Source organism: Macaca mulatta, chromosome 13 (assembly GCF_049350105.2).
Source record: "Macaca mulatta isolate MMU2019108-1 chromosome 13, T2T-MMU8v2.0, whole genome shotgun sequence".
Classification (NCBI taxonomy): domain Eukaryota; kingdom Metazoa; phylum Chordata; class Mammalia; order Primates; family Cercopithecidae; genus Macaca; species Macaca mulatta.
The window spans coordinates 121529433-121543869 of NC_133418.1; the positions used below are offsets into that span (position 1 = coordinate 121529433).

At 51.9% G+C, this 14437-nt stretch overlaps 1 protein-coding gene across 5 annotated transcripts in view; it reads left to right on the forward strand.

Annotated features, from left to right (window-relative positions):
- The window catches only part of EIPR1 (EARP complex and GARP complex interacting protein 1), a 608423-nt gene that overhangs the window by 467439 nt on the left and 126547 nt on the right, over positions 1-14437 (forward strand). The gene's annotated exons all lie outside the window — the stretch shown is intronic.

Consider the following 14437-nt stretch of genomic DNA (forward strand, 5'->3'; position numbering starts at 1 on the left):
CAGGCTGAATGACTGTTTAGATACTTTTATTGCATTCTGTCTGATCTTCCCTCTCACACCCTGGCTTCAGAATATTGATGTGTAGGGATTGTGTGTCAGGCTGGTCACCAGGACGTCCTGATCTAAAATTCTGCTTTCACCGAGTTCTGTGTATGTTTCCCTTCCCTTTCCCTCTCCTTTTCCCTTTCTTTTCCTTTCTTTTCTTGACAGAGTCTCGCTCTGTCACCCAGGCTGGAGTGCAGTGGTACAATCTGGGCTCACTGCAACCTCTGCCTCCTGGGTTCAAGCAATTCTCCTGCCTCAGCCTCTCGAGTAGCTGTGATTACACGTGCACGTCATCATGCCTGGCTAATTTTTATATTTTTAATAGAGACGGGGTTTCACCATGTTGTCCAGGCTGGTCTCGAACTTTTGACCTCAGGTGATCCACCCGCCTCGGCCTCCCAAAATGCTAGGATTACAGACGTGAGCCACCGTGCCCAGCCCTCCTTCCACTTTAACTTCACAGCCGCCCTGTGTCCACTCTCTGAGGGCCCTGCCTTCCACTTGGAGGGCACTGTGGCTTGTGGCTGAGTGTGGCTGTGCGCCTCCCTCCTGCCAGCGGGACGTTGGGGATCCGAGAGCCTCCTTGTGTTTTGTCTGCTGTCTGTGCCGATTGGTCCAAGCTGACAATGTCTCAGCAGAAACACGTTTCTCAAGAATCTGTGGGTCTTCAGTAGATTTCCTGAGGCTTCACTTCCTCAGACAAGAGCCTAACTGCAGATCTTTTAGAAACGATCTCTGCCTCGGTCTCCTGCTAAGACGGCCAAGGGACTGCCCCCTTCACCCTTGACCCTTCACCTTCACCCTTCACCCTTCACCCTTCACTCTCTCTTCTGCCTGAGGATCTGTGAGATGCTTCCTCCGCTTCTTGAGAGACCCTTCCTAGGCCTGCACTCTGACCTCCTGATCTTCCCGAGGCTTTAACCACATGCAGTGTGGCCCATCCTCAGCCTTTTCTTAGGGGCACACCCTCCTGACAGTTGGCATATTAGTCCATTCTCACACTGTTATGAAGAACTACCTTGGACTGAGTAATTTATGAAGAGGTTTACTGGACTCACAGTTCTGCAGGCTTAACAGGAAGCGTGGCTGGGTGGCCTCAGGAAATGCACAGTTGCCGTGGGGGTGACGGGGAAGCCAGGGCCTTCTTCACAAGGCAGCAGGAGAGAGAGAGCAAAGTGGGAAGAGCCACACACCTTCAAGCAACCAGATCTTCTGAGAACTTACTGTCACAAGAACAGCAAGGGGGAAATCCACCCCGTGATCCGGTCGTCTCCCACCAGGTTCCTCCCCTGATACGTGGGGATTTCAATTCACGATGAGATTTGGGTGGGGACACAGACCCAAACCATATCAGTTAGGCTTTTCATTTCAGCACCTTTTCCGGCTGGAGACGCTGGGCTTTTAGTTACTCCACCATCGTATAGCTCTTCCCGCATTTGCCCTCTTCTCCACCCTTGCCCTGTCCCCCCACCAGGAAACCCCCCGAGTGCAGGACCAGCCTCAGCACAACAGGAGCTGCCTCCACGACCTGCAGGGCATGGCCTTTCTGCCCCCTGGATATTCCAGGCATGCTCTGCTTTTTCTGTGGCTCCTCAAAAGCCTCCCAGCCTCTACCCACTGCTGGAAACCAGAGCTCCTCCTGCATTTCAGGCATTTATTACCACGGCCCCTGCTTCCATAGTCATTATACACTGCAGAGGAATTCCCACAAACACAGCGGCTTCCAACAGCACACGCCTCTTCAGCGGTATGTACTGGCTGTGGCTTCGTAGGGCCCTGGCCTCGGGTCTCCAGGCTGCCATCCAGGCCCCTGCCAGGCTGTGTCAGGGCTCTCACCTCATGTGGCTCCTGGGGTTGTAGGATGCAGGCTTGTCTCCTGGCTGTCTGCTGGGACCACCCTCAGCTGCTCCCAGCTGTAAGTGGGCTTTGAGTTAAACTGCCAAGTTTGTGGCAATTTGTAGGAGCAACAGAAAACTAACACAGTTGCCGAGCAATCTTGGTCTTGTTGGTCGTCCACAGGCATCAGTTGATCGCGTCCTTCAAGTTACCCTGGATCTCATGATTTTCAGTCCTGGCTTCCAGAGACTGACTCTTTCTGCCAGACTTCGAAGGCAGCATGGATCTTCTGTTAAGTATTTCCCTAATCTGTCAGCCTCTCGAGGAAGAAAGACAAAATTGTTCTACAACATTCATGTCTAAGTTCCAAGAATTCTGTTTTATTCTTGCCATAGGCAGAACTGAGATTTCCATCCTGCAGGGAAGGCTGTTTTCCAGTGAGAAATGCTGCGAGTTCCTGCTCTGATCAGGAAAGAGCAGCACAGCTACTTGACTCGTGCTTAACCTGGCTCTTTGCCCTTCGAAGCACGCGTGGCGCTGTGTCTCACCTGAATCGGGTCATCTGCAGCAGCGGTCGCGCCCATGGGGCACGCCGCCAGGCCCTCCGGCTTCAGGTGCCTCCGGAAAAGCCTGGAGTCACAGACATAAGCTTGCTCTGCATAACCCAGTGCAGGGAAAACGTTCTAGAGACTTCCTGTGTTTTGCAAACGTACTTGTGCTCTGTAGTTTTTGCACTTAGCTTGCCTCTAAATCACTAGGCTTCCACATTGCAATGAATCAAATATGAATTAAATCCAAAAGCACCACAAACTTAGATTAGACGACATTGCTTAAATTATCCCTTCATTATAACAAATCTCTTTGCAAAGATCAGAGTTGCACTGTATCCTCCTTGTCTTCCAATAGCGTTTTCTCCCATTGTGCTTTTCCCCTGCCGTTGCCTGGGCTGTTGGGAGGCCTCTTGCGGCGTTTACTGTGTGTCTGTTCCTGGTGTGCTGTTTATTAGGCTGTGCTTATAGAAAAGCTCCTGTTGTCTGCTGTCCTTGGAGCCCCACACGTGTTTTCTTTGTTTCTCCTCTTTTGTAGCCCTTCCTTCTTTTTGTTTCCATTAGTGTGTGTGGTATTTTGGTGAACGGTTGGCATCTTTTAATGAAGAGACCGAGGGCTTCTGAGACACGCCTTTTGGCGCACACCCCGTGTGGGGCAGGGGCAGGCAGTGTGGGAAGTAGAACCGTAGGTGGAGAGGGCGGGCAGATCACAGGGCCAACTGGCGTGAGTTGTTAGGAGCACCCTCCTCTTTCTGGCAGACGGTTGCCCTCTTCTAAAGTTGTTTTCCGTGTCTTCCTTCACAGATGTCCTGAAATCCTTTTTCAGGCTTTTTTTTTTTTTTTTTTTTTGGGAGATAGAGCCTCGCTCTTGGCTCTTGTCACCCAGTCTGGAGTGCAGTGGCACAATCTTGGCTCACTGCAACCTCTGCCTCCCAGGCTCAAGCAGTCCTCCCACCTCAGCCTCTCGAAATAGCTGGGACCACAGGTATGCACTACCATATCTGGCTGATTTTTAAAAACATTTGTAGTAGAGATGAGGTCTCACTGTGTTGCCCAGGCTGGTCTTGAACTCCTGAGCTCAAGTGATCTGCCTGCTTCAGCCTCCCAAAGCACTGGGATTACAGGTGTGAGCCACTGCACCTGGCCTTCCATGGGTCTTATGGGGAGGAAGGGAGACAGCAGCCATGGAGACGGGGCCTCTGGGGAGAGTGTCTAGAAACAATTCATTTGGAGGGCCTCACTCTTCTTTAGGATGTTGCTATTGGTTATTTGTCAGAAGCAACAGTGTTTACGTTCTGTCTTTATTGCTCCACACTGAATCTCTTCTAATCAGTGGAAGTCTGCAGTGTGGTAGAACTCTTGTGCACACAAGCACACGTGCTAGAATGAACATCACAAATAGACAGAAGTGGATGAGCTCGTGACTTATTTTTTTAAATGCAAGCAAGAAACCCTTTCTCTGTGCCCTTACTGTCCGTAAGCAGGGCGGTCAGGATCGGCAGTGTTGAGTTCCCCGTGCACAGCTGAAGGATCTGGAGGATCTGGTGCTCACAGGCAAAGTCTCCTTGAAGAGTGATGTTCTCTTCACATTGTCTTAGAAAATGATAGAAAATTTGCATGACGTTAAAGTATCCTAAAAAGTCAAACATTTTCAGATTAAACCATACATCCATATCTCCTAGCTTAAATCTCTATCCATGCAAGGAACAAGTGACAGATTGCCATCGATTACTGATAGGGATTTATACCTGCTGCTGATCTATTTTCAGTTATTACCCGTGATGATTGTGAAAAAGACATTCTTGGAGTTGGTGAAAGGGGGAGTTGTAGCACAATAAACTCATGGAATGTTTTCTACATAGATGATGAAGATTTAAAAAACAACTTAACTCTCCTTTCTGATCATTTTATAAGAAAAATGCATGTCTATGAAAGCGAAAGGAGTGACTGTGGCCAGGGTAGAAGCTGTCTCGACGGGACTGTACGTACTTGGAACAGGAGAGATCTCCACGGTGACTGGTCTGTGGGAGTAGATTGCGGGTCGGACACGGAGGTGGGGACGTGGCAGGTGGCAGGCTGGCCTCCGAGGAGCACGCAGGCCTCCACACACAGCAAATAACAGCACAACCTGCAGGTCTCAATCGGACCTGGAGCCACGAGAGGCTGTGGTGTTGCCACCTGAAAGACGCCTGGTCATGCAGGGAATTAACATGAGTGATATATTTCTCTTGGGATTTCTCCCTTCGGAGCTGCCGGGTACTTCCAGTCACCTCCCTCCCCAGTTTATGTGCACTTCAGAATGTGCTGCCAGCAGGCCTTGACCTTTCTACGCATCTCACTTCCTAAATTTAGAACTTGTTTCACCCAAGGTTTTCTTAAGGTTCATTGAGAAAAAAGCATATGTTTCAGATAAACATAAAAAAAACCCAACTTTGCTGCTTTAATTTCTAATGTATGTTTCTGAATTAGGGTACACCATGTACGCCTGCCTCTGCTCACACAGCCTCGTGATTGTGTGCCTGCCTCTGCTCACACCATCTCATGAGTGTACATGTGCCTGCCTCTGCTCACGCTGTATCATGTGTGTGTGCCTGCCTCTGCTCACACCATCTCATGAGTGTACATGTGCCTGCCTCTGCTCACACCATGTCATGAGTGTGTGCCCCTGCCTCTGCTCACACCATCTCATGAGTGTACATGTGCCTGCCTCTGCTCACACTGTCTCATGAGCGTACACGTGCCTGCCTCTGCTCACACCGTCTCATGAGTGTGTGCCCCTGCCTCTGCTCACACCATCTCATGAGTGTACATGTGCCTGCCTCTGCTCACACCATGTCATGAGTGTGTGCCCCTGCCTCTGCTCACACCGTCTCGTGAGTGTGTGCCCCTGCCTCTGCTCACACCATCTCATGAGTGTACATGTGCCTGCCTCTGCTCACACCATGTCATGAGTGTGTGCCCCTGCCTCTGCTCACACTGTCTTATGAGTATACGTGCACCTTCCTCTGCTCACACCACCTCATGAGTGTGTGTCCCTGCCTCTGCTCACACCGTCTCATGAGTGTGTGCCCCTGTCTCTGCTCACACCGTCTCGAGTGTACATGTGCCTGCCTCTGCTCACACCGTCTCATGAGTGTGTGCCCCTGCCTCTGCTCACACTGTCTTATGAGTATACGTGCACCTTCCTCTGCTCACACCACCTCATGAGTGTGTGCCCCTGCCTCTGCTCACACTGTCTTATGAGTATACGTGCACCTTCCTCTGCTCACACCACCTCATGAGTGTGTGCCCCTGCCTCTGCTCACACCGTCTCGAGTGTACATGTGCCTGCCTCTGCTCACACCATGTCATGAGTGTGTGCCCCTGCCTCTGCTCACACCGTCTCGTGAGTGTGTGCCCCTGCCTCTACTCACACCATCTCATGAGTGTACATGTGCCTGCCTCTGTTCACACCATGTCATGAGTGTGTGCCCCTGCCTCTGCTCACACTGTCTTATGAGTATATGTGCACCTGCCTCTGCTCACACTGTCTCATGAGTATGTGTCCCTGCCTCTGCTCACACCGTCTCATGAGTGTGTGCCCCTGCCTCTGCTTACACTGTCTCATGAGTATACGTGCACCTTCCTCTGCTCACACCATCTCATGAATGTGTGTCCCTGCCTCTGCTCACACCGTCTTATGAGTGTGGGCCCCTGCCTCTGCTCACACCATCTCATGAGTGTACATGTGCCTGCCTCTGCTCACGCTGTATCATGTGTGTGTGCCTGCCTCTGCTCACACCATCTCATGAGTGTACACGTGTCTGCCTCTGCTCACACTGTCTCATGAGTGTGTGCTCCTGCCTCCGCTCACACCATCTCATGAATGCATACCTGGCTCTCCTCACACTGTCTTGTGAGTGTGTGCATACCTACCTCTGCTCTGTGTCTCCTGGGTGGGTGTGTCTGCCTCTTCTCACACTGTTTCATGAGTGTGTGCCTGCCTCTGCTCACACCGTCCTTGGTGACACTCTGTGTGGTGGCCTCACAATCAGCAGAGGGCACCAGTGGTCTGGCTTTGTGTCCCCTTTGCTCTGGACCTTCCATTGTCTCCCCTTTCGTGTCTTCGTAACCATGTCCTAACTTGATCGCTTATACTGGTGCAAGGCATTTTTAAAACTTTCATCCACTTCTCTTACTGCTCTCTCAATATTTTCACAGACTTTTACACCTTGTTTGAAAAACACATTTGCAGAGTGAAACTAACTCCTGCATTTAGCTGAGGTTGTACGCATTGAGTGGTGGTCACTCCAGAGCACTTTGTGGGTTTCTATAGAAAAACAAGAATGGAATTTAGTTCCTCACTCCTAAACTTCAGGAATTCGCCGAGGGGAACCTTGTCAATATCTAAGGACCTCTGACCCAGGGGAGCCCAGGCTGGTGCCTCGAGATCATTAGAGAGTGGTCATGGAACTGTGACCCAGGGGAGCCCAGGCTGGTACTCCAAGTTCATTAGAGAATGGTCATGGAACCCTCATCTGGGGGAGCCCAGGCTGGTGCCCCGAGACCTTTAGAGTGCTGTGGGTGGGCTCTGTTCGAGGGTAACCCAGTCTGGTGCCCCGAGATCTTTAGAGTGTGGTGGCTGGACTCTGATCTAAAGAAACCCAGGCTGGTGCCCCGAGATCATTAGAGTGCTGTGGGTGGGCCTGTGATCCAGGGGAGTGCAGCCTGGTGCCCTGAGATTATTAGAGCACAGTGGGTGGTCTCTGATCCAAGGGAACTCAGGCTGGTGCCCCAAGATCACTAGAGCTTGGTGGGTGGGCTCGGATGCAAGGGATCCCAGGCTGGCACCTGAGATCGTTAGATCGTGGTGGGTGGGCTGTGATCCAGGGGAACCCAGGCTGGTGCCCCCAGATCATAAGAGTGTGATCAGACTCTGATCCAGGGTAATCCTGCTGGTACCCCAAGATCATTAGAGCATGGTGGGTGGTCTCTGATCCAGGGGAGCCCAGGCTGGTGCCCCGAGATCATTAGAGCATGGTGGGTGGTCTCTGATCCAGGGAACCCAGGCTGACCCCCTAGAACATTAAATGTGGTGGACCCCATGTGATGAGCAGGGGGTAGGGGTGGCACCCCAGGTGGAAATGGTCCTTAGAGAGGGATGTCTCAGTGTGAGGCAGACTCATGTGCTTCCCGTCCGAGGTAGTCCTGCTATGACAGGTGTGAGCACAGATGTTTGGACCTGGAGGTCTGAGTTCCAGGAACTGGTGCCAGCACACCAGCTTCCCACGGCTTCCCAGGTGACGTCCCTCTGCATTTGTGCCTTTCTGTAGCTCTGGCCCACTCCCCACTCTCTCTCTTGTCTATACGTTGGGAGCTCTTTTTTATCCTTAGAAATGGAGGCCAAGGTGGGTGGATTGCTTGAGCCCAGGAGTTCAAGACCAGTCTGGGCAACATGACAAGACTGTGTCTCTACCCAAAAAAAGGAAACAAGAAAAATTTAAAAATTAACTGGGTGTGGTGGCATGTGCCTGTGGGTCCAGCTACTCAGGAGGCTGAGGCAGGAGGAGCACTTGAGTCCAGGAGTCTGAGGCTGCAGTGACCCGTGATAGTGCCACTGCACTCCAGCCTGGTGACAGAGTTAGACCCTATCTCAAAAAGAAAAAAAAAAATACAGGATAGCTCATCCATGGAGTTTAACAGCAAAACACGTTGAGTATACAGAGATTGAGAATAAAACCACGGTTACATGGTTAAGGAAGGGGCACTGGGAATTGTAGGTCTGAGGATGCAAAGTAGCAGGTATGTAGGATGGAGAAGGCCAGAGACCTCATTTACAGCGGGGCTATTGTTGATTGTCTTGTATCATATTTGGGATTTTCGCTAAGTGAGTGGATTGTAGCTGCTCTTGCCACAGAAAAAGAGAACGAGTAGCTGTGTGAGCTGATGGATATGTTAATTCATTTCACTATAGTGACCTTTTCTCTCTGTATCTCAGCATCATGTTGCAGACCTTAAGTATAGACAATAAAATTTTTTAAAAAATGAAAAAGGGCCAGCGCATGACTCACACCTGTTATCCCCACACTTTGGGAGGCCGAGGCGGGCGGATCACTTGAGGTCAGGAGCTCGAGACCAGCCTGGCAAACATGGTGAAACCCCATCTCTACTAAAAATACAAGAATTAGCCGGGTGTGATGGTGTGTGCCTGTAGTCCCAGCTATTCGAGAGGCTGAGTCAGGAGAATCGCTTGACCCCAGGAGGCAGCTGTTGCAGTGAGCTGAGATTGCGCCACTGCACTCCAGCCTGGGCGACAGAATGAGACTCTGTCTCAAAAAATAAAAATAAAATAAAATAAAGCAAAATAAAGTAAAGTAGGTAAAGTAAATTAAAGTAAAATAAAATAAAATAATAGAACTATGGCATATCCACCGCCTCCTAAAAGCCCCGCTCTCCCCTAGCTCCCCGGGGTCCCAGCCCGTTTCCGTGCCCCTGTGTGGCTGCTTCTGCGAGAACACTTGTCTCCCTGTTTCCTGTCTTGCCTGCTGACTGGAAGCCCCTGGCAGGGCTGGACGCGGCTGCTTGCCTCTGTGCCGAGTGCCCTGGCCTGCAGAGGCCGCGCAGCTTCAGCTGCTCATCCTGGCACCGTCTTCCTCTGAAACATGACCCCATTTGAGTGATCAGCCATTTTGCTACATCATAGCTATTCAGAACATAGTGACAGAGTGAATCGACTAATTTGAACTATGTTGAAATTATCATCTCAGTGAGATTTAGGAAGATATAGTGGATTTTTCTTGGGAACAAGGCTGCTGAGGTGTACTGAATAAATGAGTAGGAGGAAACGTAAGAAAATGACAACTGAGCAGCTAAATTCATCTGGGTCTGCGTCCTCAGGGACTGCACTGTCCTGGAAGTGAAGTGTGTGTGACCTGGAATGGGTTCCTTACCCTTTCTCTGTCTCGCGTCCTCTGTCACACTCTAGACGTGAAAACTTAGCACACCGCAGGGAGGCGTTTGTGAATGAGTGAGACCCATTGTCAGATGGCACTGAAAAATTAAAAAGGGAAGCTAAATGTCAAGTGGTCCAGTTATTTTCCCAGCCTTTCTTTTACCTCCTTAGGTGGGCATGGTGGGAGCAGGGCAGTGGAGGCTGCGGGGGCAGCGGTCTTACAGGGCTACCGGACAGTAGAGGGGCACCAGGTTTGGTGGCTGGAAAACCTAGACTTTCTGCTTTTCCCTCTGGTGTTTACTGGCTTTCTAATCCTGGACCAGTCAAGTAAACCTCTGGAGCTTTCATCTGTAAAATGGACACAGTTAACTAACACTGCTGTTAAATAATGAGAAAACATGAGGCTGTTGTGAACAGATTTGTCTCAGACTTGGGTCTATGTACCCTGCAAGGACGGGACTCCAGGGGTGTGTGCAAACAGTCCTGAGCAGTGGGCTCTGAGCATCTGGAGCACACCGTATGCCCACTCCAGGGCACCTTACCCCCAGGAGAGGTGGGCAGTGCTGCAGCCATAGCCTCCTCTGCACTGGGGAGCAGCCACCGCAGGAGCCCCTGGCACAGGCAGCAGAGCCCACTGGGAGCATTGGGCCAGCCCAGGAGCCCATCCGCCCTCACGGCTCGCTGACCGAGCCTTCCCTTCCATGATGGGAGCTTCTTAAGCAGGGCACAACACCTCCTGGGTGGGTGGCAGGGTGCCGGGGTGCTTGAAGCCACAGGATAAGGGTGGTGTGTCTTTCTGTAGTGTCACTTCTATTGGATTTTAAGTAATGAAAACGTGATTTGTAGCCTCAAATGAAGGTGGATATGTTAGGAAGTAGAATGCAAACTGTGCGGTGATCTCTCGAATGAAACATGCGGCTTGTGGAGGGCCCCTTCAGAGAAGGTCCCCAGACCTTGCTATGCAAACCCTTGGCACTGTGTAAAGGATGCTGTCACAGTAGGATGTGCCTTCTCGTTCCTCTGCCATTGGTGCGGCTCCTTGAAGACAAGGACAGAAGCTCTGTTTTGGGGGTTGAGAGTAGGGAGGGTGGCACAGGGAAGGTTTTGTGCTGAAATAGGCCCCTTTCACTGGGAGGCCCTCGAGTGGGAGGGGGCCCGCCCCAGCTCCTGTCACCACTTCCCTGCCTTGACTTTCCTTTGCCAAATCGAAAGGGTCACAGAGGACAGGATGCTGGTTCTCTGTGAAGACTTTTCACCTTGGCTTTTCACCTCCTTTTCCCCTTGGCTCCTCCGCAGTGGGAGAATTCCTACTACCTGGAGACGCACCTCCCACTGTGACCCGTGAGAATCAGGCGTGCTCTGCACAGGAGGGCCCCACTCTGGGACACCTCTTGGGGCTGCTCGGTGATGCAGGGTGATATTTGGGGTGGTCCTGACCCCCGGCCCTTGCAGGGAGCCCAGAGGTTGGCCTTCTCATCAGCTTTCCTTTCTGGGCTCAGTTGTAGCTCTCTTTCCCTGGGAACCAGATGGGGGCAGTGCTCTAGCAGGTCACTAGGTAGGGCTGCTTATGATACAAGATAAAGAGAACTGATCAGGAAGTTGTGTCTGGACTTAGGAGTCTGACCCTAACCCCCTAGAGGCTGCTCTTTGGCCTTGCTGAGGACAGCGGTCCTGCCAGATCATGGGAACCTGGAAGCGCTGCGTTTCAAGTTGTTACAGCGCCTGTGAGGCCTGAGGCCCTAAAACCAAGGAGCCGCTGACCCCAGCCTGATAAGGGTCGGGCCCTTTCCCTGAGGTGCTGGAGGTGTGGCCGTGGCCGCTTCGGAAGTCTGAGCACGCGGGCTGCCTGCACTCCCCGTGGTGTGACTGGGGCCCACGAGGCTGAACCCCGGGGATCTTCCAGCGGGCCTCCCGCCTACTGTGTCATTCCACTGACCAGAGTTGAGGATGTCCTGAGAGACTGATTATTAGAGCGAGGAGTGGTCACGAAATGCTTCACAGACAAGTGGTGCCCTGGGCAGGGTCGCCTTTCAGAAGGTGTTGCCCTGAGCGGGTGGGTGGCCAGGGGCTGCCCTGAGGCACCTGCCCTGAGCCTGAGTTAGCACCATGGGAGAATCCCCCCAGGACAGACGGCTTCCCAAAGCTGCAGGACCCGTATGTGGCCGTGGCCGGGGAGTCCAGCCTGGAGGGCAGCATCCTGAGGAGCAGCAGTGGGCACGTGGAGGGACGCCGCCTAAGCACTGGGCCACTGCCCGGGAGGAGCCGGGAAAGCCCGGTGGGTGCCGGGAACAGCGTAGCCGTGTGTGCTGCTCACCGTGGGCTCTGTGGGTGTCCCCGCAGCAGCCGTTAATCATGTCCCTGGGGCAGCGAGCTGTCATGGGTGGGTCCTGTGCTCCAGGGGCTGGGGACCTGCTCTGGCTTTCACAGTGCCACGTGTCTCTCGTTCAGTGCCTGGGGAGGAGGTGCTCCTGTCTCTGAGCCTCAGTTTTCTCATCTATGAGATGGGAGGAATTCCGTCTGCCTTGACTACTTTAGACTTTGTTGGGATTCAGAGAAGGCCGTGTGCGTGACATGCTTTTGTTATGTGATTTCTGACATTGTTGATCTGTCCCGTCATTGTTTTCACACTGGCGCTGTAAATTCAGTTTTCTCGCATGTCTGGGCCTTGACTCTGAACCTTCCAAGACCGTTCAGCCTCACCCTTGCTGCCTGCTCCAACACAGCAGCAGTGGAGCGCCCCCGCCTCTGCCAGCAGGGCCCAGTGCTGCCCGTGCCACGCACTGTGCTGCCTCCATACGCGGGTTGGTTCATTTAGCCCCGTGATACTAAGCAGCAGACACTGTTGGAAATCCCAGCTTTTCAGATGAGAAAACAGGGTTCATAGAGGTTGCCTGGAGGCCAGATTCAAACCTGGGCCCACCCAGACTCTGCTCTGGGTGTCTTCACGTCTTGCCACCTTAGCTCCCAGACCTTCCCTCACACGGTAATTCTCTGTAAGGGACTTTAAAACTCCTCCTCAGGAGAAGGCTGCTCACGTGGCAGGTTTCACGCAGGCTGACAACATGGCGAACGTTGGCCGAGGGACCACGTCCATCATGGACCCGTGTCCCGAGGCTACAAGGAGAAAATGCAGAATGAAGACCTTGTCACAGGCAGGGCTCGGAGGAAACTTATGGAACTCATTACTCTCATCAATGAAGGAGACTAAAAGTAGGAACAGATGAAAGGCAGGGATGTCCTCATGGTGTCAGATTTGTCGTGGGAAGCCAGGGATACTGGGGACAGTTCCCCAAACCTTCCAGGCAGATGCCACACCCACGTCACCTTTGGTGTCCCCGCCAGAAGCCTCGTTTCCTGGCTGGGGGGACCACTGGTCTAACCAGGGATTCCACGTCTTGAGCCTAAAACTTTTACTTTCTGGTCTTCTGACATGCCTATATGGAATCATTGCCAATATGGAATGGAATTTTATAATTTTTATCATTCTGAGAGATTATCCTCTTCAGTGACTAGGTTTTTTTTAAAGAAAAACTCGGAGAGAGGAACTGTAATAGAAGATTAGCTTATCTGCCAATTTCTGAATCTCCAGAAAGAGCCAGAGGTTGTGAAAACTTTACTGTTACTGCATTTTCATAACGTTTGTTGCTGTTAGTTTATATATCGGCAGTGGCGACAGGGCCGCCTTGCACGTACGCTGAGGCATCCCAGCCAGATCACCCGCTCGCTTCAGCAGCTGCAGGAGGGACGGTGCTGATGGGGCCGGGGCCCTGCCTCAAGCTCCCTAATGAGCACTGGCCCGGGGACTCTCCATTTTGCTGATGAAGGGACTGGGGCATTGTCAGTGACTTTCTCAAGGCCACAAGGGCAGTGCGAGGGTGGATTTGGGATTCTGGCTTTGGGCTCCGCCTCCAGGCTGTGCTGTCTTCACTGTGCCCTGTGGTCTCTGTTCAGCCAAAGGCAGATGCGCGTGCGAGGGACTCTGTCAGTGGAAATCATCCCAAGGCTGTTCACCGCGTTAGGGCGTCCACAGTCAGTTCTGGATGAAGAAGACCACGGGATTGCAACTTAGGAGGCTTAAGTTTTGCCGTGATTTTGCCAAAAATCAGTACTGTAATCTCTGACACTTGAACTTTCTAGGTTCCAATTTTGTCATCTACAAGAAAGGAAACTTAACCGTGGTTATGGCTAAGACCCTTTTCTGTTTCCTGCTTATTTGCCTTTCTGAAACAACTTTTGAGCTTCTGTTGTGATTGAGACAAAACAGTAAGTACTTAGGACAGAGAGATGAGAAGACTCGGTCCCAAACTCCGGGCACCCACTGTCTAATGGGGCAGACAAGAGAGACACAGCCAGTGTGCCCTGGTCAGTTAGTGCAGTTTCAACACTGCTTTAGGATCTGCACCGTGACCGTCAGCCCTAAAGCCAACGCACCATGGAGGCCCTGCCGGGGGAGGACCCTGCTGAGCTCACCGGGAAGAGCAGATTTCAGAATCCCACTCTGGCTCCTGATCCGACAGTGGAATATGCCACAGGTCATCTTCCCGTGAAGTGAGGGTGGAATTCACCACTGATCCCTCGGATAAGATGCTGTCGAGAATTGGCTTTTGGAATCCTTCATTGTGAAGAGCAGCCTGTATCATTTGAGCTCGTGTGTGGCCGTGGGCGGCGTGGCCTTTGTGGAGATTTCCGCTGCTGAGGAGTCCGTGGATGAGGCAGCGTCTGTGCCTTCTGTTCACTGGGAATGATGTCTGAGCACCAGCCTGGTCCAGGACGTGCTTCTTAAGCTGTAGAAAGAAGGTGCTGAACTAGAGGGTTCCTCAGATTTCTTATAGCTTCGAGGTCCGGAGGCTGCCTGCTTGTGGGAAGAACTGTATCTTCCTCCACAGATATAACAAGAAAGTCAAAATACAATTGTTCTTGTTTAAAGATGCATTTTCCCCTTGATCTCTGCACCCAATGAGAAGAAAGTGGCATTTCTGAATTATTACTTTGCATGGTGAAAATAAGCTGAAAGAAGAAGTGGGTTTTCCCTAGAAAGTAGTATTCTTAGGCTCCTCTTTGTGAAACCAGAATTCTG